This window comes from Mustela putorius, unplaced genomic scaffold (assembly GCF_011764305.1).
Source record: "Mustela putorius furo isolate JIRA1106 unplaced genomic scaffold, ASM1176430v1.1 tig00000680_pilon_pilon_pilon, whole genome shotgun sequence".
NCBI classification, from domain to species: Eukaryota; Metazoa; Chordata; class Mammalia; order Carnivora; family Mustelidae; genus Mustela; species Mustela putorius.
Window position 1 is genome coordinate 218,905 of NW_025421442.1, and position 22,883 is coordinate 241,787.

The 22,883-nt window shown below is 43.5% G+C and overlaps 1 long non-coding RNA gene across 1 annotated transcript; it reads right to left on the reverse strand.

Moving 5' to 3' along the window:
• Nucleotides 1-4,116: 4,116 nt before the first annotated feature.
• LOC101692530 lies at nt 4,117-18,190 on the reverse strand. Its single transcript, XR_201271.2, has 3 exons — nt 18,108-18,190; nt 7,806-8,078; nt 4,117-4,225 (listed from the first exon to the last, which is right to left on the reverse strand). It is a non-coding gene; the product is annotated as an uncharacterized LOC101692530 (long non-coding RNA).
• Between the last annotated feature and the right edge of the window lie 4,693 nt (nt 18,191-22,883).

Consider the following 22,883-nt stretch of genomic DNA (forward strand, 5'->3'; position numbering starts at 1 on the left):
TTCTAAGTAACCCATGGGTCAAAAGAGGCATAAAGAGGAAAATTGGAAAGTATGTTGAAGCTGCAGGAAAACAAAAATATGGCGTAGCCAAAGTAAGGAGATGCCTGATGAATGCCGATATGAGAAGAGAAATGTCTCAAGTGCATAAGTCAGGCTTCCATTTTAAAGAAGTAGAAGAAAAAAACTGACCCAAAGTAAAGTTGAAGAGATGTAATGATTAAGATCAAGCAGAAGTCAAATAAAGAAATAATAGAAAAATAATAGAAAAAAGCAATAAAACTAAAAATTGCTTCCTTGAAAATATCAACCACTTTGACAAATCTTTCTATAAGCTATAAATACATAAAATAGAGAAGACAAAAAAATACAAGAATCAGGAATGTAATAGGGTCATTACTACCTAGTCTACTGAAAATTTAAGTATTATAGAATATATTTTGGTCACTATTTTACCAATAAATTTGATAGCTTAGATTAAATGATCAAACTTTTTTGAAAAACAAAGATTACTAAAACATACTCAAGACAAAAAAGAAAATGTAAATAGTTCACAGTTAAGGAATATGTGTTGATAACTAAAAATCTTCCCATGGGGAGCCTCAGTTGCTCAGCGGGTTAAGCATCTGCCTTCGGCTCAGGTCACGATCACGGGGTCCTGGGATCGAGTCCCACATTGGGCTCCCTGCTTCACTCACTCTCTCTCTACTCAATCTCTCTCTCTCAAAGCAATAAAATCTTAAAAAAAAAAAAAAAATCTTCCCACAGAGATAAGTCCAAACCATTGGGATTTTACCAGGAAATTCTGCAAGTATTTAGAGAAGAAATAATTTTAATACTTTACAAACTCTCTGAAAGATAGAGAAGAAAGGAATAAATGCTTCTAACTCATTCTATGAAGCCAGTATTACCTGATATCACATACACAAAGATTGCAAGAAAGCAACAACAAAACCAATCTACAGACCAAAATTCCTCACAAATGCAAAATCCTTTGTTCACCGGTTATACATCATGATCAAGTGGAACTTGCCCTGTTGAGTTTAGGGTTACATCTGAAAACCCACTAACGTAATATCCCATAATAGAAGAAAGAAGAAAAAAACATGTAATTTCAATAAAAATTTTAAAAGCACCTAACAATATCTCAGAAACAATTTTTTAAAGATTTTATTTATGTATTTGACAGAGAGAGACACAGCCATCAAGGCAGCACAGGCAGAAGGAGAGGGAGAAGCAGGCCTCGTGCGGAGCAGGGAACCCAATGCAGGGCTCAATCCCAGGACCCTGGGATCATGACCTGAGCTGAAGGCAAAGACTTAATGCACTGAGACACCCAGGTATCTCCCAGAACGAGTTACTAAAAAAAAAAAAAAAAAAGTTTGCAGTACACTAGAGATAGAAGGGAACTACTTCAACTTGATTTACAGAATATACAAAAACTTGTAGTAAAATCTTACTTAGTTGTGAAATAGTGAATTCTTTTTCTTTAAAACTGAGCATAAGGTGAGAATGACTGGTTTTGCCACTTCTGTTAAACATGTACTGGGGATTTTAGATAATACACTACAGGGGAATAATAAATAAATTAAAAGCACGTAAAGTGGAAGGGAAAAATACGAAAGTGTCTTTGTTTTTGGTTTACATGGTTCTGTAAATAGAAAATCCCAAGGAGTTTACAAACACTTCTAGAACTAATAAAATTAGCCTGGTCACAAGATATAAAATCAATATACAAAAATCAATTGTATTACATACAAGCAACAAACAATCGAAGTGTAAAATTACCATACATTAATTTATAATAGCTTCAACTAGAATAATTAGGAATAAATATAATAAAAGAAATGAAAGATGTATATATTTAAAACTAAATACATTGCTATAAAAGATGTAAATAATAGACATTTGGGGTTCATAAATTGGAAGATTCAATATTGTCCCTGTGGCAGTAACCTCTAAAATAATCCTAAAGTCCATGTGATCTCTGTGTAGTCCCATCAGGTCTACTATAAGAACTTATACTAACATTGACCTGCATGTGCAGAGAACCTAGGATAACCAAATCAATTTTGGAAAAGAATAAAATTGAGGGGCTTACTTTGTTTGATTTCAAAACTTACGCTAAATCTGCAATGATCAAGGCACACAATGGACCAGAACCAAAGGCCTAGAAATAAAACCTTACATTTGTGGGGCTTGGTATTTGACAAAATTGCAAAGGTGATTCAATAAGGAAAGGAAAATTCCCAACAGATGGTGCTGGAACAATGGGATATTCATATGTAAAAAGCATAAACTCAGACCCTTACCTCAAACTGTATGAAAACACTAAGTCAACAAGTATTAGGCCCACAGGTAAGAGCTCAAACTGTAATACATCCAGAAAAATAAATAGGAGAATGTCTTTGTGACCTTGAATTAGTAAAGATTTCTGATATAAAACATCAAATTGTGGCCATATGTAAGATTGTCTTGATAAACTGGACGTCATCAAATCAAACACTTTTGTGCCTTATCAAGACTATAAGGACGTGGAAAGACAGGCTGGAGATAGAATGTGTTTGTGTATGATACATCTGAAAGAGGAATTGTAGCTCAGGTGTATAAAGAACTCTTAAAACTCAATAATAATAAATCCAATAATCCCATTAAATAATGGGTAAAAGATCTGGATTGGTATTTCATCAAAGAAGACATAGTAGTGGCTAACAAGTATGTGAAATGATGCTAAACATCATTTTTCATTAGGGAAACTCAAATTAAAACCACAATGAGATACCACCGCACATGTATTAGAACAGTTGTAAGCAAAAAGGCTGAGAATTTCAAGTGTTCAGGAGGTTATAGAGAAACTGGAACATCTATTCATTGCTGGCAAAATTTCCAAATGATGTGATCAATTTGTAAAACAATTTCTTTTTTTTTTTTTCAAAGATTTTATTTATTTATTCGACAGGGAGAGAGAGATAGCAAGAGAGAGCACAAGCAAGGGGAACAGCAGAGGGAGAGGGGGAAGCAGGCTTCCTGCTGAGCAAGGAGCCTGATGTGGGTCTCAATCCCAAGGCCCTGAGATCATGACCTGAGCTCAAGGCAGACACTTAACCGTCTGAGCCCCCCGGGTGCCCTTGTGAAACAATTTCTTGAAGTTAAACATACACGGACCATAGATTCAGCTTCCTGTCCCGAGGTGTTTCAAGGAAATGAATGAAAGCATTCATGCCCAGAGAGACATGCATGTGAGTGTTTGTGACAGCAACAATGTCCGTCATACCTACACTAGTGAGAACATACCTGCCCATTAACTACAGAATGGGTGATCGAGATGTGGAGTGCCCATCCAGCGGAGTACTACTCTATAATTAAAAGAGCCACTGAAACCCAGTGTTATGTAAGAGATGCCAGCTGCAAAAGGCCCTGTATTACAAGATTACATTCATACGCAGTGTCTATAAGGGCAAGTTTGTAGACCAGAAAGAGACAACAAAGAAAAAGAACATTGTAACAGAAATGAAGAATGCCCTTGACCTGATGAGTAGCAGAATCTTCCAGCACTTTGGTGCACAGATTACTTTGAGGTAAAGGTGCTTACACAATAACAAATGCAAGGAAAACACTGTGATTTTTTTCTTAAAAGCAGAAGAGGAAATTCTCACGTGATAAATGACCTTTCTGAACCGTAAGGAAAGTAACCTTGTTATCACCAACCACAAGAAGCTGAGACCGGGAGAAATCTACACAAATGGCCTCGTTCCAGTAAGGTCATCCGCTCAGGGCTCAGTGGCTTCCCCACAATCGCTTCCTTTCACTCAACCTGCTACAAAAACATGCAGAATCTACCAATTCTTCGGGTCCTTCTTCCTCATGAGGGCTCTGTGTTCTGTGAAACTTAAAAAAACGTGTGTGCTTTTTCTCCCATTAACCTTTCTTATGTCAGCTGAATTTTCAGACACAGCTGGAAAATCCTAAGAAGGTAGAAGGGAAAATTCTCCTCCCGTAGAGTGGGCTCATGAGCAAGCCGCTCATGGCTGGGAAAAGAATCACAGAATTTGAGGATAACTCAACAGAACCCACAAAATCTGGAAAGCAAGAAAAACAACTGTGGTTTTATGATTTTCAGAAAGTGTAAATATTTTTATAAGATGAAATCTTCAGATTGATTAGATCACGTCAGTTCAACCCCTGTCCGTGGCTGTCACCGTGTAGCAGCGAGACGGCATGGTTCCTGCTGTGGAGAGAACGGAATTAATGAAATCAGTAGTTAGGAACTTATCAGTTTGGGATATAGTGTGTATTTGGACTATTTTAAACTTAGGAAACATAACTCCTTTTTTTTTGTTTGTTTGTTTTATTTTGTTTTTAGAACCACAGAGACATTCATCAAGCATGTTTGCTCCTGTGTCACCTCTGTGTGTTTCCTGGATTCTGATTTTCCAGTCAAGTGGCCTTTGTCAAGAGCAGTTTCTACTTGACTTTTCCCATAGGAATGACATGTTCAAAGGAAAAGCAGTACCTTACCGACTGCAAAGGGAACCAGCCTGGGAGGGAAGTCCCCACGGAGGCCCCCACAGCCCACTGGGAAAATGCCATCGCAGGACCATTATGGCTCCGGGAAAGCAGCATTAACTCAGAGTGCGGGTTGCTTCCGGTGCCAACCTTTGTCCTTTCTGTGTGATGGCTGCTGCTCAGGCTGGGCCATCTGCCCCAGCACACAGCAGACTTTCTGGGGCACATAACCAAGTGAGTTTACTTTGCCTACGTTGTGTTCTGTCAGATACCTGAAAAGGACAAGTCTCTCAATATGGGAAGGTGGGCCCCTGCCACCCGGGAAGATATTAACCAACATTAGGAAAGTTTCTAAGACTGTGGGAGGTTTAATGTGTGTTCAATGCCTCAGTAATGTGTAAACCTGGACCATCCAATGTTCCGTAGCTTCCGTTTTCCAATCCGCATGCGTTCTGACCCCTTAGAGTCGATGGCATGGCCTTCCCACCGCATCTCCCCTTTTCAGAGCTTTTGAAGGATTTGTTAAGTGATAACACAACACTTCTGCACAGGCACCATGAAAACTTTCTCTATTTAGGCAGGAACCAAAGCATCAGGGAAGAAAAGAGAATTCCTGCATTCCATTGGAAGGAAGGGAGGAGGGAGCGAGGGAGGAAGGAAGAATCAGCCGGAAGAAAAGTCTAAAAATCTCCTTTTAGGGAAATCTGAAGAAGTTCTGCTTCCGAGCGATTCAGGAAGCCGACTTGGTCCTCTGTTGTGTTCTCCCACTTATTCTCCTGACCCCGTTCACGACTCACAATGCGAGACAGAAGGCATATTCCAAGCACCTGGGCAAAGCGGAAGCGTGTTTGTGGTTGAGGGAAATGGCTTGGTCTGAAGCCAGTGAGGAAGCGGGCTCTCTCCTCAGGCAGTCTTGGTGTTGGCAGATGGTTCGCCAACCAGGAGAAGCCAGGATCAAGCTTCTCCACTGTTTAAGCTTCAAGAACTGCACTGAAACCCGAGTTATCTCCTGAGTTTTTCATGGGATGGTGTAAAGTCTCCTTTCTAGATCAACAAGCCATGCATACTTTTCTATGAACATTGTGCCAATAATTGAGTTTTGCCTTGATTTCAAAACATTATGGCTTTGAATGATCAAGTGTAACTTGTTAGGAGGAAAACCTTCTTAAGGTGAAATCATGCACAGAAACGTTTTATAGAAAACCGACGGAGGCATTTCTGCTCTGTCCTGTGCAACCTCGCTGCCCCCACAATTCCCCCCCCCCCAGCTCCTGGGCACATGGACAGGAAAGGCACTCACCGGGGGATCTAAATTCCAGCTCAGTGGTCTGCATCCTCATGATCTCTAGTGCCTCAGCTCCCAAGTGAGTGAGGAGGGTCACAGAGTTCCCTTTGGCCTCTCAAGCTCTGTTTTTCCATTTCAATTTTTTGCCTTACTTCTTAAAGAAGGTAGATAGCCCCTTCACTCTCCTAAAAAGTGTAAGAAGCACTAAACATGACACATATCTTTCTAATCAAATGCTAATCTTTTTAGGTGACCATTGTCTGGTATAGAAAATGTAAAGAAAAGAGAAGTTTCCTGATAAGATATTTTTTATTCAAATTGGCAAAGGTTTGTTTGTTTGTTTGTTTGTTTTAAAGAGAGTATAGTTCAATTTTAAAACTCTGAGGTAGTTTTAAAGTGTTAAAACAGAAGGCGTAATGTTCAAACTATGCAGACTCTTTCCCAAGGCATGAGCTCTAGAGAAAGTTGCTTGTGTGATAAGTACTGGTGTGATCAGTACTGGTGTGATAAGAACTGGTGTGATAAGTACTAGTGTGATAAATACTGGTGTGATCAGTACTGGTGTGATAAGTACTGGTGTGATATGTACTAGTGTGATAAATACTGGCATGATCAGTACTGGTGTGATAAGAACTGGTGTGATAAGTACTAGTGTGATAAATACTGGTGTGATAAGTACTGGTGTGATCAGTACTGGTGTGATAAGAACTGGTGTGATAAGTACTAGTGTGATAAATACTGGTGTGATAAGTACTGGTGTGATCAGTACTGGTGTGATAAATACTGGAGTGATCAGTACTGGTGTGATAAGTACTGGTGTGATCAGTACTAGCACACTTTTAAAACACCACTGCATCAGAAAGGAAACGTGAATAAGCACACCTGCCTGTGCCCCCACCCCTTTGACTCCATCCCTCCCCTGGGGCAACTCTAAGATTTTAAGGTGGGGACCCAGGCAGCCTGGGGCTGCATGTCCAGATTTTATTCAAGTAGGGCTCCCGAGAAGGTGACAGGTACAGGGGACTGAAGCTGGTCCTGAGAGTGGACTCATGGGTTTGCGTCAGACATCATTCAGCCATCAGCTCGGAACACACGTGAAGACACTGAGCTCCTTTTGCCTTGTAGGCACAGCTCTATGTGCAGAGAGAGATCCACGAGTGTGGTCCTTTAGTGCGAGCGTGGGAGTAGAGAATGAGTGTGTGATTCTGAAGAGCACCCCGAATGGATGGGGACTGAGAGAACGGAGCCGCCCTCCAGCAGGGTAGAGAGGAGGGGAGCAGGGGCTGGAAGGCTCTGCATTCGGACGTGCAGATCACTCTCCTTAAACGCTTAGGGACTGGGGCACCTGGGGGCTCAGGCAGTTGAGCGTCCACTCTTGGTTTCAGCTCAGGTCACGGTCTGAGGGTCCTGAGATCAAAGCCCATATCAGGCTCCTCCCTCTGGAGAGGGTCTGCTTGAGATTCTCTCCCTCCCCTCTGTCCTTCCCCGCTGGTACTTGCTCTCTCTCTTTCTCTCTCTCTCCAGGAAAAAAAAAAAAAAAAAAAACCCGTAAAGATTTACAGCTGAAAACTCTGGTGAGTCTTCATTATTTTACCTGAAGAGTCAAGAAGAGAGATCAGACCATGGCATGGAACTCACTCCTGCAATGAGGGGAAGGAAGCCAGGCTGGGCAGGAGAGCCCTGGCCTCAGCTCTAAGGATGTTTCTTAGAGGCAATCCTTGAGCCAAAGCTGTGAAGACCCCAGGTCTGTGGGAACAGGCTTGCATCAGCAGCCTGCTGGGCCCGGTCATTGGCTTTTCCTTTCTAGTCGGAGGTTTGGGCCATGGGTGTTTTTCTACCTGTACCCACACACCCCTCCAGGCAGCCTGTTTTCCCAAAGCCCCAGCCCTGCCCAGGTTCCGATGATAGTGTTCCTCCCACTTTATTCTGTCACCCTCTTCATTAAGCGGCTCCTTTTCCACCCTGAAGGAGTGTGTCATCTCTCACTCCGCAACACTGACAGATGCATCTGGCTCACCTGGTATCCTCCACGACTTCAGACATAAAAGGATTGGAGTTAAAGAGATCATCTCCTCAGAGGTCCTCCCAGCTTCAGGTGAAGGGGGGGTGTTCCCCTCCACCTCACACACGGGGCAGCAGCAAGACATCCTACGCACGACTGCACATGCCCCACAGCAGTAAGATTTTCACCCAAAGACATCGTCGCTCCTGGCTTCTTCAGCCTCAGTCCTGACCCAGTACGGCCACACTGCCTCCATGAACACACCGACGTGCAGGGAAGAAGATGTCACTGGGGGAGACAGGCAGAGAAGCAGGGAGTACAGGAAAGTAAAAAGGAAATTGAATTTGTGATTGTAAAGAAGGTGTGGTGACAAAAAGTGGGCGATGTAATGATGAAATGTCACCAGAGTCAAGTCGCCTTCCTTCTCTAAAATGTCCTAGTAAATCCCTGAAGACTCAAAGAAAGAGCCATCATGACAGAGGCTCTGCTTTTATACTTAATGTCATTTTAGCAAAAGCAGCTTCTTTTTCCTTCCACATTGTTGGTGGGACGGGAGACGAGGCCCGAGGTTTTTTGTTTTAGCTACCCGATCTCAAGTGTCTGTACCATTTTCAGGAAAGACCATTAGCAGCTCCCGGGGTGATGAGGAATCAGGGCTCAGCAACACCGAGAAGTTTCCACAGAGGCTTCCAGCCTAATTAGAGGGCCCCCCAACAGACACAACCTTCTGAACGGGCCCAGACACTTCGATGATGGAGAACCGCACGCATCATTATGTTGTCTTCAGGCGAGTATCTAAAATTTTACAGTGCAGCTGTTTAAAGATTTAAACACTTATTTAACACCCAGAATTAGGAGGGTGGGAGCACGCTAAGCAATAAACATAATGAACAACACATGTAATCTGGTGACACTGTGCTAAAATGCAACATTTAACAAAATTATTATCCCAAGGTTTCTTTTTTCCCCAACGTTAATTCCTCAGTTCCGATAAAAACGTCAGGTCTAAAACGCCCTTCTCTCTGAGCTTCCAAATCCTCTAATTCAATTTGTTGCATAGAGGCTCTTATAAAATAGAAAATGAAATACAACAAAACGAGATGTACCAGCTGTGCTAAAAGCAGAGTGATCCTTCCCCAGCTGTGGGCTCCGCATGAGTCATGTGGGAGCAGAGCCGGCTGAAGAGTCACAGGTCTCGGTGGGGCTGGGGACAAGGTGGGCAACAAGCCAGGCACGTCGGGCTCCAGAGCAGGGCCCCCGCGCTGGGGCTCCCTGAGGGCTGCGCTGTGGGAAGACCTGACACCCATCTGGACGGAGAAGAGCCAGCTCTCGCCTTTCTCCCTCTGCTTCTCAAGCCTGCACCGGGATAACCCCTGCCAGGCATCGCGGGTGCGCTCCCAGACAGGAACTCACTTAATTCCCTGAAACTGCTCCAACAAAGGGCAGAGCAACGCGGGTGATGCCCCCAAACCCCAGGTTTCCAAAGTCCTCAGTTCCTCCTTTGCCTTTTCTCGCCCTTTTAAGGGCCCATGAGGTCCCCACGGGATACCCTGAATGATCTAGGCCACCTACCTAGCCACCCATTAGCAGCCATAATTGTGCTTTTCTGTGTGAGATGACCCGACCAAGAGTGTGACAGCAGAGAGCTGGGGGCTGGGACTCTGCCACTGGTGCAGTGCGGAGCTCACAACGAAACATCAGAATTTCCGTACAATAAAGGGAACTTTGAGGAATACGTACCGGCCAACCTGTGGTAAGGTAGATTTCCATCCAAGAGTAGCAGAAGGAAAATTAAAAGGGTTAATAAAAAATCATTCTTGCTTTTTATTTATTTTTTGCCTTGTTGTGTTTTCCAAAAGAGAAAGTTAGCTACTTTCCCTTGTTTTGAGCTGAGTCTTAGAGCTTTGAAAATGGACCTGGACTCCAACATGGGAAATTGTTAGTGTGCACAATGTATGGTCTCAAAGGGCTGATCCCTCCTCTGACATCCTACCTACCCTTGCTGAAGGATGAAGGTGCATGGAAATAGTGGTGCGGGGCACCTGCGGGTCTCAGTCCGTTGAGCATCTGGCTTGGGCTCAGTCATGGTCTCAGGGTCCAGGAATTGAGCCTGACATCAGGCTCTGCTCACCACAGAGAGTTTGCTTCTCCCTCTGCCCCTCCCCCACTCATGTTTTTTTTTTTCAAATAAATAAATAAAATGTTAAAAAATAAAATGAAACAAAATGTGGCTTATAAAGTGATAGAATATTTCTCATAGAAATTTATCTTTAGGTCCAAAAAATTAACCAGAAGTTAAACATTTCTAAATGAAGTGAAAAAAATCTCTAAATGTGGCCCAGGAAGCCGGTTGCCAGATAAAGAGTGGACTACTCTTCCTTGCACACCTGGCTCACAGTGGCATCCACAAGGACACAGATTCCGAAACATGGCTGCACTTACAATCCCAGTACCCAGGTTTGGACCTCAAACTAGTTATATCAGGTTCTGGGGCCTGGAATGAGGCACTGACTTTCTGAAAATCCACCAGGATGACTCAAAAGTACATTCAAAGTTGAGAGCTGCCGCTCCAGGAAGCTGTAATTCACAGCGGAGGTCATGCTGAACTGCTTTTGTTGGTTTTAACGTAAAATCATCTGGGGTCATAAGAGCTCCCTGGAAACAGGGTTTCTGTCACCAACGGATTGTTGTTTTGTTTTGTTTTTGCTTTGCTGAAGTATGCTTGGTACACAAAATACAGCACACATTTAATGTGCACGTCTTAAAGAATTTGGAGCAACACGTACATTGCGGATACCATCACCACAACCAAGATACTGAACTTACCCACCACTTTTAAAGCCTTCCTTGTGTGGTTTCATGTTGTTGTTGTTTTTTTTTTAATAACAACGTTTACTATGAGATCTCTCCTAGACATGTTTTAACGTTCATCAGACCATATTGTTGATCACAGGCACATGTTGTCCAACAGCCCTCAAGAAGCAACGCATCTTGTGTCACAGAAACTTTAAAAACAGCTCCCCACTCCTTCCTCCCCAGCCCCTGATGACCATCATTCTCCTCTGCTTCTGCGACTCTGCTTCAGGCCCCTCAAAGAAGTGGCCTCACGGAGTTTGTCCTTTTGTAACGGGCTTATTGCGCTTAGCAGAAAGTCTTCGAGACCCATCAACGTTGGCCTAGCCGGCAGGGTCTTCTTCGAAGTCTGACGATACTTGACCACATGTATGAACCACATACACACATTTTCTGTATCCACTCACCTGTCAGTGGGCATCTGGGTTGTTTCCACATCTTGACTACCTTGAATGGTGTTGCAATGAGCACATGAACATGGGGGTAGGACAGTTCTCTCTTCATGATTTTATATACCCAGCACCAGTGCACAAGGACTTGGGCTAAGCTGAAGGGTAGGATCAGGTGTTGTACCAATGGGTCATTAATACACAACCCGGCATGATCTGATTGTTGGAGATGTACGGAGAGTGAGTGAGATGTATGTTCTAGCAAGTATACAGGACAAACAAATCTTCCACATGAGCACTGTTCCAAAGAAGCTAGAAACTAGTATAGAAATTTGGTTTCATTGTATTTTTAAAATTAATGTGCAGTAAGAATGACTTTTTATTATTGCTCTACATTCAACAACTTTCTTTTGTTTTAAGATTTTATTTATTTATTTGACAGACGGAGATCACAAGCAGGCAGAGAGGCAGGCGGCGGGGGGGGGGGAAGCAGGCACCCCACTGAGCAGAGAGCCTGATGTGGGGCTCGATCCCAGGACCCTGAGACCATGACCTGAGCCGAAGGCAGAGGCCTCAACCACTGAGCCACCTAGGCGCCCTCAACAACTTTCTTGACTCCAGAATATTTTCTCCTTCTCCTCCTTCCCTAATCCATGTCTTTGGGGAGCCAGAGACAACCTAGAATCAGTTTGTCTGAGCATGTTTCATAAATGGTTTCTAGTAATACGTAAACTTTCAAAATTTGTTTCTTTCATGCACTACAGGCCTTCAATATTTGCCCAAGTTCATACACACATCAGTCTCCCACCAGCACAGGAGAGACCCATTTGCTTGGCACCTTGCCCACATGGGTACTGGCCTTATGATTATTCCTGTTTATAATTTTCACTACCCTAATAGGTGTAGAGCAGTATCTCATGATGGTTTTAATTTCCATTTTCTGAACAGCTAATGCTGTTGAGCATCTTTTATGTGATTATCTGGCATCTGTATGTTCTCTCTAGTCAAGTGTTTGTTAAAGTCTTTCACCCGTGTTTTAAATTAAGCTGCTTTCTCATTGTTAAGCTGGAGCTCTTTGTGTATATTCTAAATATAAGTCCTTTGTCCCATATGCAAATTGCAAATATTTCCTGCCAGCTTGTCTTTTCATTCTGACAAAGGTTTTAAGTTTGATGAAGCTCACAGATTTACTATTTTGTCATGTTCCTGGTCATGCTTCTCTGGTCATGTCTGAGAACTCTACAGGGAACCCCAGATCACAATGATTCTGTCCAATTTTTTTTCTTCTAGAACCTTTTCAGGCTTATATTTTATCTTTATATCCACATCCCATTGTTGGATAATTTTCTATAGAGGCTATTGCTTTCATGCGGACATCCAGTTTTTCCTACATCATCTGTTGAAAATGTCATTCTTTTCCCGTTACATTAATTTGTCATCTTTGTCAAAAATCAGCTTGTCCGGTTGACTTCAAATTCTCTCCCACTGAGTTTGTGTCTGTTGCCATCTCTGCCACACTCTCTTTACCGTAACTTCGTGGTTATTCTTAAATTCAGACACTGTAAGTCCTTCAAATGTGTTCTTTTTAAAAAGTTGTTGTAAGTATTCTCTTCCTTTTGCCTTTGTATATAAATTACAGACCTGGTTTGTCTGATTTTCCTCACTTTCAGACGGTATGTTTTCTCTCTTCTACTCCTTAGACCGCTGGGCACAGGGTCAGATTGGAGCCTGTCTCTGAGTCCATGCCAGGCTACACTACAACAGGAAGGAGAGTAAATTTACTGTCAATTCTGGCCTTCTCCCCAAAATCCACCTGCTAACACTTTTGTTTCTGATAAACTCATAAAGGTTTTATTTTTTATCTTTTCATATTGTGGTTAGAACCCTGGACATGAGATCTTCCCACTTGGCAAATTAGCCCTTAACAAATTTGCATAATACAGATTTTTTTTTTTTAAACCAGGGGAACAATGATAGACAGCAGAGCCCTAAAACACTCAACTCACATAACTGCTACAAAATAAGATTCAACTGAATACATTTTAAAGACTGTGTTGGCTTTATTAAATGACTCGTGAGCTGGGCAACATCCAGTCCAGCAGATAAGAAGGAGCACCGAGGAGCTGTACAAAATAAAAGACTTTCATAGCCTGAAGGGAGCCCAGAACAAGGGAGTTGTCACAGGCAAAGATGTGGGCTGGTCCTTGCCTTCCGGTGACAGTAGTGGTGCATCCGGCAGACTCTCCAGCTAGTGCCGACTGGGCAATTCCTCACTGACTGGTTAATTCCTGACTTCTGGAAGAGCTGAAGATGTCACAGTTAAGTCTGTTTGGTGACGTGGGGCTTAGTGTAAGCAACTCCATTTTGGGCCTGTTGTCTTGTTTTACTAACTTTAACTATGTTTCCATTGAACAGCAAGTCCTAGTTCCCTTTCTTTCCAGTACCTGGTGACCACCATTCTCCTCTCAGTCTATGTGAGTTAGACTGTTCAGATCCTCATATAAATGGAATCTAGGTTCAAATGCACAGAAAAACTGTCAGAGCTTCCACATCTCCCACACCTGGTTTCCTGTCGGCGATATCTTACATCAGCATGGGGGTTTGTCACACCTAGTGAGACAATATTGGTATTTTATGTTATATTCAGATTTACTTGATCTTTGCTTATTTTTTTTTTTTCTGTTTCAGATTCCCATCCAAGATATGGTGTTATATCTAGTTGTCATGTCACCCATTGAAGGGGACAGTTTCTCAGATGAACTTGACTGTTCTGGGGAGGGCTGGTTAGGGTTTTGTAGGATGTCTTTCAGCTGGAGCTTGTCTGATGGCTTCCTGGTGATCAGTCTGTCACTGACAGGGCTTGGAGAGGAAGGCCACTGGGGGAAAGTGTCCTTCCCCCCATCTCAGTACTCCACACTACCAACACAGCTCACCATGGTTCACCTTCACCTTGTCAGTCTTGCTGACACACACTTCACCTAATTTCTCAACTGTGAAAGAACTGCTTTAAACTCCCCTCAATATTGTACTCTTTGGCAGGAAATCACATGCTCCCCACACATCTGGAGTGGGAGTATCTACGTATGCTGCTGATAGTCTTCTGCCTAGAGACCATCCATTCATTCATTCAACCATTTCTTTGTGTTCGTGTGGATTCATGGGTGTTTATTCATTATTTGGAGTTATGAGTCCAATATGGCATGATTGACTACATTGCCCCAACTGCTCTAGCGCTGGCCATTGGAAGCTCTTCCAGTCGGTCCTGTGACCCTTTGTCACACTCCCTGTTATTGTTAGATGTTTTGGTTTTTTTTTGGAGAACTTCCTTACTTTCTGTCACTATGAGATGCTCCAGGGCTGTCTTTTCTGTCTTGCCCTAGCCTCACTATTTTTCTAAGGAGTCCTCTTTCTGTCAGAGGAGAATTACATTAGAAACCAAGGTCTGGGGACACCTGGGTGGCTCAGTCAGTCAAGCATCTGCCTTTGGCTCAGGTCATGAACCCAGGCTCCTGGGACCCAGGCCCACATGGGGCTCCCTGCTCAGCAGGGACCTGCTTCTCCCTTGGACCCTCCTCCCAGCTTGTGCTCTCTCTCTCAAATAAATAAAAATTAAAAAAAAAAATAAATTGAGGTCTGGATGCTAGAAGGACTCATGATGGCAGTGTCGCTGCTCCTCTCAGCTGACTGAGTGAGGAACTACGCATACACACTGGCCTGATTTGTACACACTCCATATCTGCTATCCAGCCGCATGCTGGGCTACACATGAATCCGTCCGGATGTCTCCAGCTCTACCCTGTTGTCACCTGCACTGTAGGACCCATTTCTCTGGCTCACACATGCTCTCCATCTCCATCCATGGAGAAGCCACCTCCTACCCCGCGTCACCCGGTTATCTGCTGCTCAACTTCAGCGTGTGTGACTAGTGTTTCCGGGATCGTTTGCTCACTGCGCCATGGAGAGAGCGTCCTCAACTATGGTGGCTTCAGTATAGTTCCTTCGCCTTGAGTTTGTAACAGAGTCCATTCCCCCTTTCCCCACACCCACTTCCCTGAGGTGGTTTCATTCATTCGTAATAATTCTCATGTCATTCTCATTCCACCCTATGGTCCCCTGACCTCTTAAGTGATTTTATTAAAAACTTTGCAGACATGAAGGTTCATTCACTGTGACATAAAGTTCTATGGATAAATGCTATGATCATGTCTCCACCAACATAATATGATACAGAAGATCCACTTTCCTAAATGTCCCCATGCCTCACCAGCTCAAGCGTCCGCTCCCACTGCAAGCATCTGGCAAGCACATGTTGTTTCTCATAATCTCTCTGGGTCTGTTTCCCCACACAGGCGTATCCATAACCATGCCAGCCTTCCCACTGGTCTCTTATACGCACACATGTCTTCGGGTGTATTGGTAGTTTAACCCTTTTTTATAGATAAAAGTGATTCTAGAAATCACATAGTCATGCATAGATAGAAGCGTCCCATTGTATGGATACAGCACAGCTTAGCAATCTTCACGTACTGAAGGGCCCATTGGCTTCTCCTCATTTCTGGCCATCATAAATACAGCTGCTGTGAATATCAGTGCTCAGGCTTTGGTGTTGGCATAATTCTCCCCCCCATTTAGGTAAATGCCTGCAACAGGACTGCCGGATCCTATGTTCAGGCTGTCTGTCCTCCGTCTTACAAGCTGTGTCATGTTGTGCCCCGGCAGTGGTGGTGCAATTCTCTGTCATTCTGCATCCTCACCAGTGAGTAGTTTTCTTGCTTATTTATCATTACTTTTTCCTCTAGCCTGTCTAATAGGTATGCAGGGGTATCTCCTTATCTTCACGTACATCTTCTTGGGACAGACGATGTTGAACACTTTCCCCCGTGCTCATTGGCAGCACCGTTAGTGACGTGCACTCTGCTTATTTTAAACTCATTGGTTCTTTCCTTTTTGAGAGTTTTAGGAGCTCTTTGTATGTTTCAGAGGCAAGCTCATGACCAGATAAACATTGTGCAAATATCCCTTCTCACTCTATGGCTTGTCTATTCCCTTAACACTGACTTTCACAAAGCACAGGTTTTTTTTTTTTTTTAATTTTTACATGAATAAAGTCCAACTTATCAGTTTTTTTTTATTCCATGAATCATGTTGTAGATGTTGTACCAAAGAATTCATCACTAAACTCAAGGTCACCTAGATTTTCTCCTGTTTTTAACTCCAGAAGCCTTGCAGTTTTATGTTTGTGTTTTGATTTAATTTTAGTGAAAGATCATTTTTACTTTTAGAGTCTTCAGCTGCTCCTGTCTGTCCAGGATTTAGAGCTGCATTTTATGGTAGAAATAGGTAGAGGTTGTTTCTTTATAGTTCTGAGAAACTTTCATGAGCACTTAGTATTTTATTTTAGAAGTTTTCTTTTGTTTCCTTTTTGTTTAAAATTCCCAGTTTGTTTTTCTATCCCTACAGCAAGCTTCTCTGTTGGACTAATAAAGTACAGGATAGGGTGACTTGCATTTATTCTCCGCCCCAGGCGTTTGCAGACGTTATCATAGACTCGATTTTCTCTACTGCTTCAGATCCAAAATACTATTATTTTTATTTTTATTTTATCTATTTATTTATTTATTTTGAGGAGCAATAAGCAAGCTATACACTCATTGGAGTAAGACGGCATTTCTTGGACTATGGGGAGTTGACATTCCTCCGCTCCCTTTAGAGCAAAGCTCCTAGTGGTTCTCACTTGCAGAAACCTGACTTTCAACTCGTGACTCTGGCTCTGTTCTCTGCCTGAGTCTCCAACACCAAAGTGACTCTAAGAGACCTAAAGGTGTCTGCTTCTTTACCTCCTTGAGGGAGGCGTTCCACAGGAAACTTCAAAGTCAGATTCACCAGCCACACAATGAGATAAGACCGCTTTCCCCAGCCCATCCCTGGTGCCTGAAGATGCTCTAACAGATACACGGAGAAACCTCATGACCAAGACGCCTCCCTGTCCACAAGAACTCCAAACCACGAGAATCTGTAAAGGCTCCCCTCTGTAGTTCCTCTACTCTTGCTTCAGAGCTACAGGATACTACTTTCCAAAATCACTGAATTCTGCCTCCACGGGGGAAATCCACGTTTGCTACTCAGCCGCAGTCACTCAGAGTGTCCACCCACTGCTCAGCCTTGACGGAGCCTGACTTTCCCCACCACGTGCAGTGATGTCATGCTCCGACCTGAGGCCACACCTCCTCTCTGCTCCCCCCTAACCGTTCTAGGCCCGAGGAGATGAGAGAGGGTTCTGACCTGCAGTGATTTGGGATTTTTGATAAATGTCTAGGGCTGCTCGGCCTGTACCACATCCCGCCGCTGTCCACATCCTATTTGCCATATTGGTTTCCTCCTTGTGCAGCAGATCCCACAAATGTCTTTTTTTAATTGCAATGTAACTGATGTATACCATTATATTAGTTTTAGGCACACAACACAATGATTTGATATTTGGATATATTATGAAACAATTACCACAAGTTTAGTTAATTTCCATCACCATACATGGGTACAATTTTTTTCCTTGAGTCATGAACCAAAATGCCTTTAAAGCATCTGGTCCTTCATCCTTCACTCTTTCCCTCAAATAGTTGGTAAGCTGCTGAGCCGCAGACGTGATTTGCCGAAACTGAAATTGGCTTTATCTCCTTTGCTCCAAACCTACTGTATGGAGATGCAGTTGTCCTTCCCCAAATCCCACATCCATCCTTCCAAAATAAGGCAATAACTAAGGTTAACTAAGTCTCACAGTTTGTGTGGTGGGGACGCTAACTCTAACTGTGCCCTCGTCACCAGAAAAAGCTAATGAATTCTTAGATATAACAAGGCAAGTGATCGCCTGGTGTCCATTGTGGCGGGAAGGACATTCAGGCATCAGAAGAGCGGTCCTCGTCAACACATACAGCTGGGAGGACTGAGATGCTGGACGCCAGACGCTGAGGAATACCTGACCATTTCGTGCCCTTCTCAACCCTTAGGGGACTCTCCTTTCCCTGTCTTCATTCACTCATTCATTCGTGTCTCCGACAAATATCGTTTAAGCCCCTACCATATTCTAGCAACAGTGTCGGGCAAGAAGATAGCGGGATGGGCACAACAGACGTGGATTCTCTTCCCACAGCTCACGCTGCCACAAGTTCGTTGTTCTGAGCTCAGTGTCATAATGTGACATGTACGGAATGTCACCAAAGAACCAACAAAGGCGTCACATCCAATCTGGTGGGTTCTAAGCAGGCAGGTAGGAAGGCTGGGAATGCACCGAGATGTCTCACTGCACAGAGGATATTTAGGCTATGACCCAGGCCAGGGGAAGGCAGAGCAAATCCCCACTCCAATTTGCTTTGAAATATCACCCACCCCCATAAAGCTGCCTCTGCCTCCATGCCTCCCCTTCAAAGAGGGGTGACTCCGCAGCACAGAGGGTCACTTTCTGCCCAACCCTTGCCATTCACCTTGAATGATTCTTTCCTCACTCTCTCTGGGCATTTGTTTCCCTCTGGAAGGAAACTACAATCCTTTGAGAGCAGTGCTCTAGCATTTCTGTACTTGGGGGCACTCATTGTGGATGAAGGGCCATACAGACTGGTCTTGCGACTGATTCACTTCTCCATGAAAAGTGAAGAAGTCCTCCCATGTCTGATGAACTCAGACGATGGAGCTTCTCCACCTGTCAAGAAGAGACAGGTTCTCTTCAAACTTCAGTGTTTGGTTTGCTTCCGCACAGGAGTGACTCAGGTTTCTCTCCCTTTCTTTACCACTGTTTGACTTCTCAGGCACATATTCTGATTGAATCAACAAGACCTAAAGGAAACTTTTTTTTTTTTTTGGAGTGGAAATGTTTGGGATTCCAGAGGCACAATGTGGATGTTGAGCGGCAAGTCTGCCAATCAGAAATTCCATAATTCCATAATTAAGGTTGCAGTCGGGCCAACTCCAGAGAGAGGGTGCCTCGGCCACAGTGCCCCTGGCTACCACCCGTGGGTTTTCCAGGAGCTTCAATAAACACAAGACATTAGTCACCTGCATAGACAAAAACACTGAGGCTGTTCCCTTCTTATTTATTGAAGCTGTTTTAGGTTAGAAAATAACAACAAAAAACAACTGTAAAAGTGACCCATTGCTACTTGAAAAACGTATTTCATAGTGAGAAAATCGCTCTGGAGCAATCATCTTTTTGGCTAAGTTTTAACACAATGGTGATCCTTTAAACAATCATAAACTCCTGGGGACAAAAGTCTTAACTCTGTTGGTGACAGCAGATGCTACTAAAATACTGTTTTGTCTTAGGGTTCCGGAGTGTCTTATAAAGCAGGTAATTATGATTGTTTAAAAGCCTGTTCCCAGAGTGAGCGCCAGACTTCAGTGGGAAGCGTGTTGTCTGAGAAGAATATAAAGCAACTGGAATTTTCTCTGACAAATACAGCAGTAAGCATGTTTGTGAAGAGTAGGCATGAACACTGCAGAATTAGGCTCATGACTTGATACGAAGAGCAAATAAAAATCAATACAAACTATGAACCAGGGCATAAGGCAATGTCTTTTGTGCAGCTCCTGGAAGCCTTGCCAGGGGGTTGCAGAAAGACTGACTTCTCCCTCTTTGTGGCACCAACACCCATTCTGTGGCATGGCAGGGAAGGTGCCCCACGGACCCTGAACCCTTTTGGCCAACACTGATATGCTCTTTTCTTTTTTCCTCAAATACTAGTGCTAATTCTTACCCAGGTCATTGTTGATCTGCTAACTGATGGGGTCAGCAAGTTAGGAATTTGAGGTCTGCTTAGAAGCCCCTATCATTGTCATTTAAAAAGAAAGAGAAGGAGGAAGAGAAGAAAGATAAAGTAGTGTGTGGAAGGATTTTAGACCCTAGTGCAGTGCCTTGCTAAGATGTTTAGAATAAAACCCGACTCTTTAACCAAGCTGGTGAGGCGGTGAGCATGGCCTTGCCCCGGCTCTCTTCACTTTCACCTCCGGACTGGCTCCCCCGATCATTCAGTGCAAACCGTCCCAGGTCCTTGCTGCTCCTCTGACTCCATCAGAATGCAGCTGCCTCAGAACATTTGCACTTTCTGTTCCCATAACCTGGAATGTTCTTCCTCCAGCTAACCCCTTCTGTTGGGGGTCAGCTCTGAAATTAAATGGCACGGGCTTTGTTAAGTGCTCTTTCAAGTTTCTAATGAAAGAAATAGAAAGTTTATAATGAAAGCAGAAGCTCACCAATTAAAAAAAAAAAACGGAGGAAAGATAAGAATAAATAATGTAGACAAACATAAAGTAATGTTTATCATCACTAAAGAGATCAAACCATGGAAAAACACTGTATAAAGAAAAAGAAGGTTTTTAATGAAAGCAGAAGCTCACCAATAAAAAAAACAATACAGAGGAAAGATAAGAATAAATACCATAGAAAAAGATAAATGTTAAAACATTAAACAAAGTAATGTTTGTCATCACTAAACAGATTGACCCATGGAAAAACACTGTATAACTACCAATGAGTCCACCCCCCCCAAGTCAAAGACATCCATGTAGAACTAAAACTGAAATAATCATGTCTTACTGGTGACATTTTAAATTAGAACATATTTGGGGAGGATATCCATTGGCAATATGTGTGAGGAGAACTACAAAATGATTCGAATCTTTCACACAGAAAAATGACTTTTAGAAAGGGTTCCTGTAGAATGTTAATTTTTATGTATTCCCTACCACACTGAAATTTTAGCGATTCATGTATACCAGAATGATCAAGTATATGGTGGTTGAACAACAGAATCACGTTACGGGGTTGCCTTAAAAGGTTAATTAACAAGGATATGTAGAAACTAGAAAGAGTTTGTGACCTTGTTGAAAACGTAAAAGCAAAATGAAACTTACCCGTCCATGGACGGTTATCTTCTCGAGTAAAATGTGGATTTTGCCTGAATTTCAGGCTTTTTCAAACGTGTATTTCACATTCAATTTTGACGCCTTTGCAACTTCGGTGAAGGAACACAATGACTCTGGTCCTTAGGTTGCTTTCTTCTCTTGCTCATTTCCGACCTGAGCAAAGATAGCAAGTCTGTGGGTCATCTGCAGACCCACGATTTTGCACAAGCCTGGGCCATTCTAAGGGGAGAGCCCGTCTCCCTAGCAAACACTCCACAAGAATGGAGAAAATGTCCCCTTTACCTCTGAGTGAGACTTCAATCAATCTGACTAAACAGAAAGCATATGGAACACGACAGCATTGTGAGGGATGCAGGAATGTAGGGTTTCTGGGGCTTTAACAAGTGACATAGTTGTTAATTTTCTGATGATGTTTGCCCTCAAGAAAATGCTCGTGTAATGTGCTCCTTTATCATGGTTCAGTAAGGGATGAGTCTCTTTGTTGTGGATGGAAAATCTGGGACCCGTGGCCACCATCCAGCAAATCCGTGGGTCCACAGGCGAAGGAGAGCAGCTGAGAAGTCCCCGGCGCAGGTCGCCAGATTTAGCACAATAAAATCCGGATCACCCAACTGAATATACTTTTCAGTACAGATACATCTTGAATATTGTGTGGGAAATTCTTAGACTAAAACAATATTTCTTGTCCATCTGAAATTCATGTTTAACTGAGCACTGTGTATTTTCTATGTCAGCCTGACCCTGAGGACTCCAGGATTGTGGTAAGCCAGTGGAGCAAAGCACTCCAGGGCTGACTGGTGGCCCAAACTCCAGTAGGTCAGACGTTCAGGTATAGGATGGCCACGTGTCTCCCTGCTGAGTTAAGAGCTGGGCATTGTCTTCTGTCTCCACATCTCCAGGGGAATACAACTAGAGGACCAGCCCTAATCCAGACCCACCCTTTCCAGGAGGGGAGACCTGGGCTGCTAGTAGGAGTCCCAGACCCCCAGGCACCCACCCTGCTCAGAAGAGAAACACATTCCCTGCGATGCTTTGTAATCCTGATCACAGGGACCCACCTGGAGACCCTACCCTAGCAGCCTCCATCACCTGGTGATTTTGTGCTGTGGCTCACAGGTTCTAGTCCAGAGTCTTTACCATTCCCTTCTCTCTTTCTCCCCCTCCTCTGCCCTCTCTCTCCCTGCCCCTTGGTCAGTGTTGACCCATGAGTGTTCATCTCTGACCTGCCCTGGGCTGTGATCTAAATGGTCACCTTCTCCAGTCCCGTCTGGGACTTCAGAATGCATCACTGACTGCAGTGGGACATTCTGACCCTCCTGCCTGGCAATATCCTGATCATGTCCATGCCTGTGCTCCAGACCAAGCCAGCCCCCATTACTGAAAACAACATGAGGGACCATCTGGGCAGCCTCCTTCCCTCCCTGCTTGGACCCCAGGGCTGAAATAACTCATCGATGTGTTGACAATCAATGAGAAAGACAGCAGGGCCAAACATCCAAAACTCAAAATCAGAAAAGATGCAGAGATGTGAGTGGAGGTTGGAATCTAATTCTGAATATATTTACAGGGTGAAGAACTAGGCCATTAAAAAGAGATTTCTCAGCAAGCCAAGTCTGGGCAGTCCGATAGCTGCCAAACTGCATCTTATCTGGCTTTAGATTAAAATTGGAAATCCTAAGTCCTTCCTGTGCTCCCATGCATAAAATCTCCACAATCCCGGAACTAGTGTACAAATAACCCGGACACTGAAAGAACAAATTGTAAACATCCATCTTCAAAAAGTTTAAAAAATGTGCATTTAGGAAGAAAAACAGAGCTTCTGACCTGGGGGCCGCTGCTTACAGCACTGAAGCAACAGGCAAAACCTTGTGAAATCTAATTTCCGGGCTCCTAGACTCTACTCTGGTGTCCAGAGCGAGATGAGGGTGGTTTTAGGCCA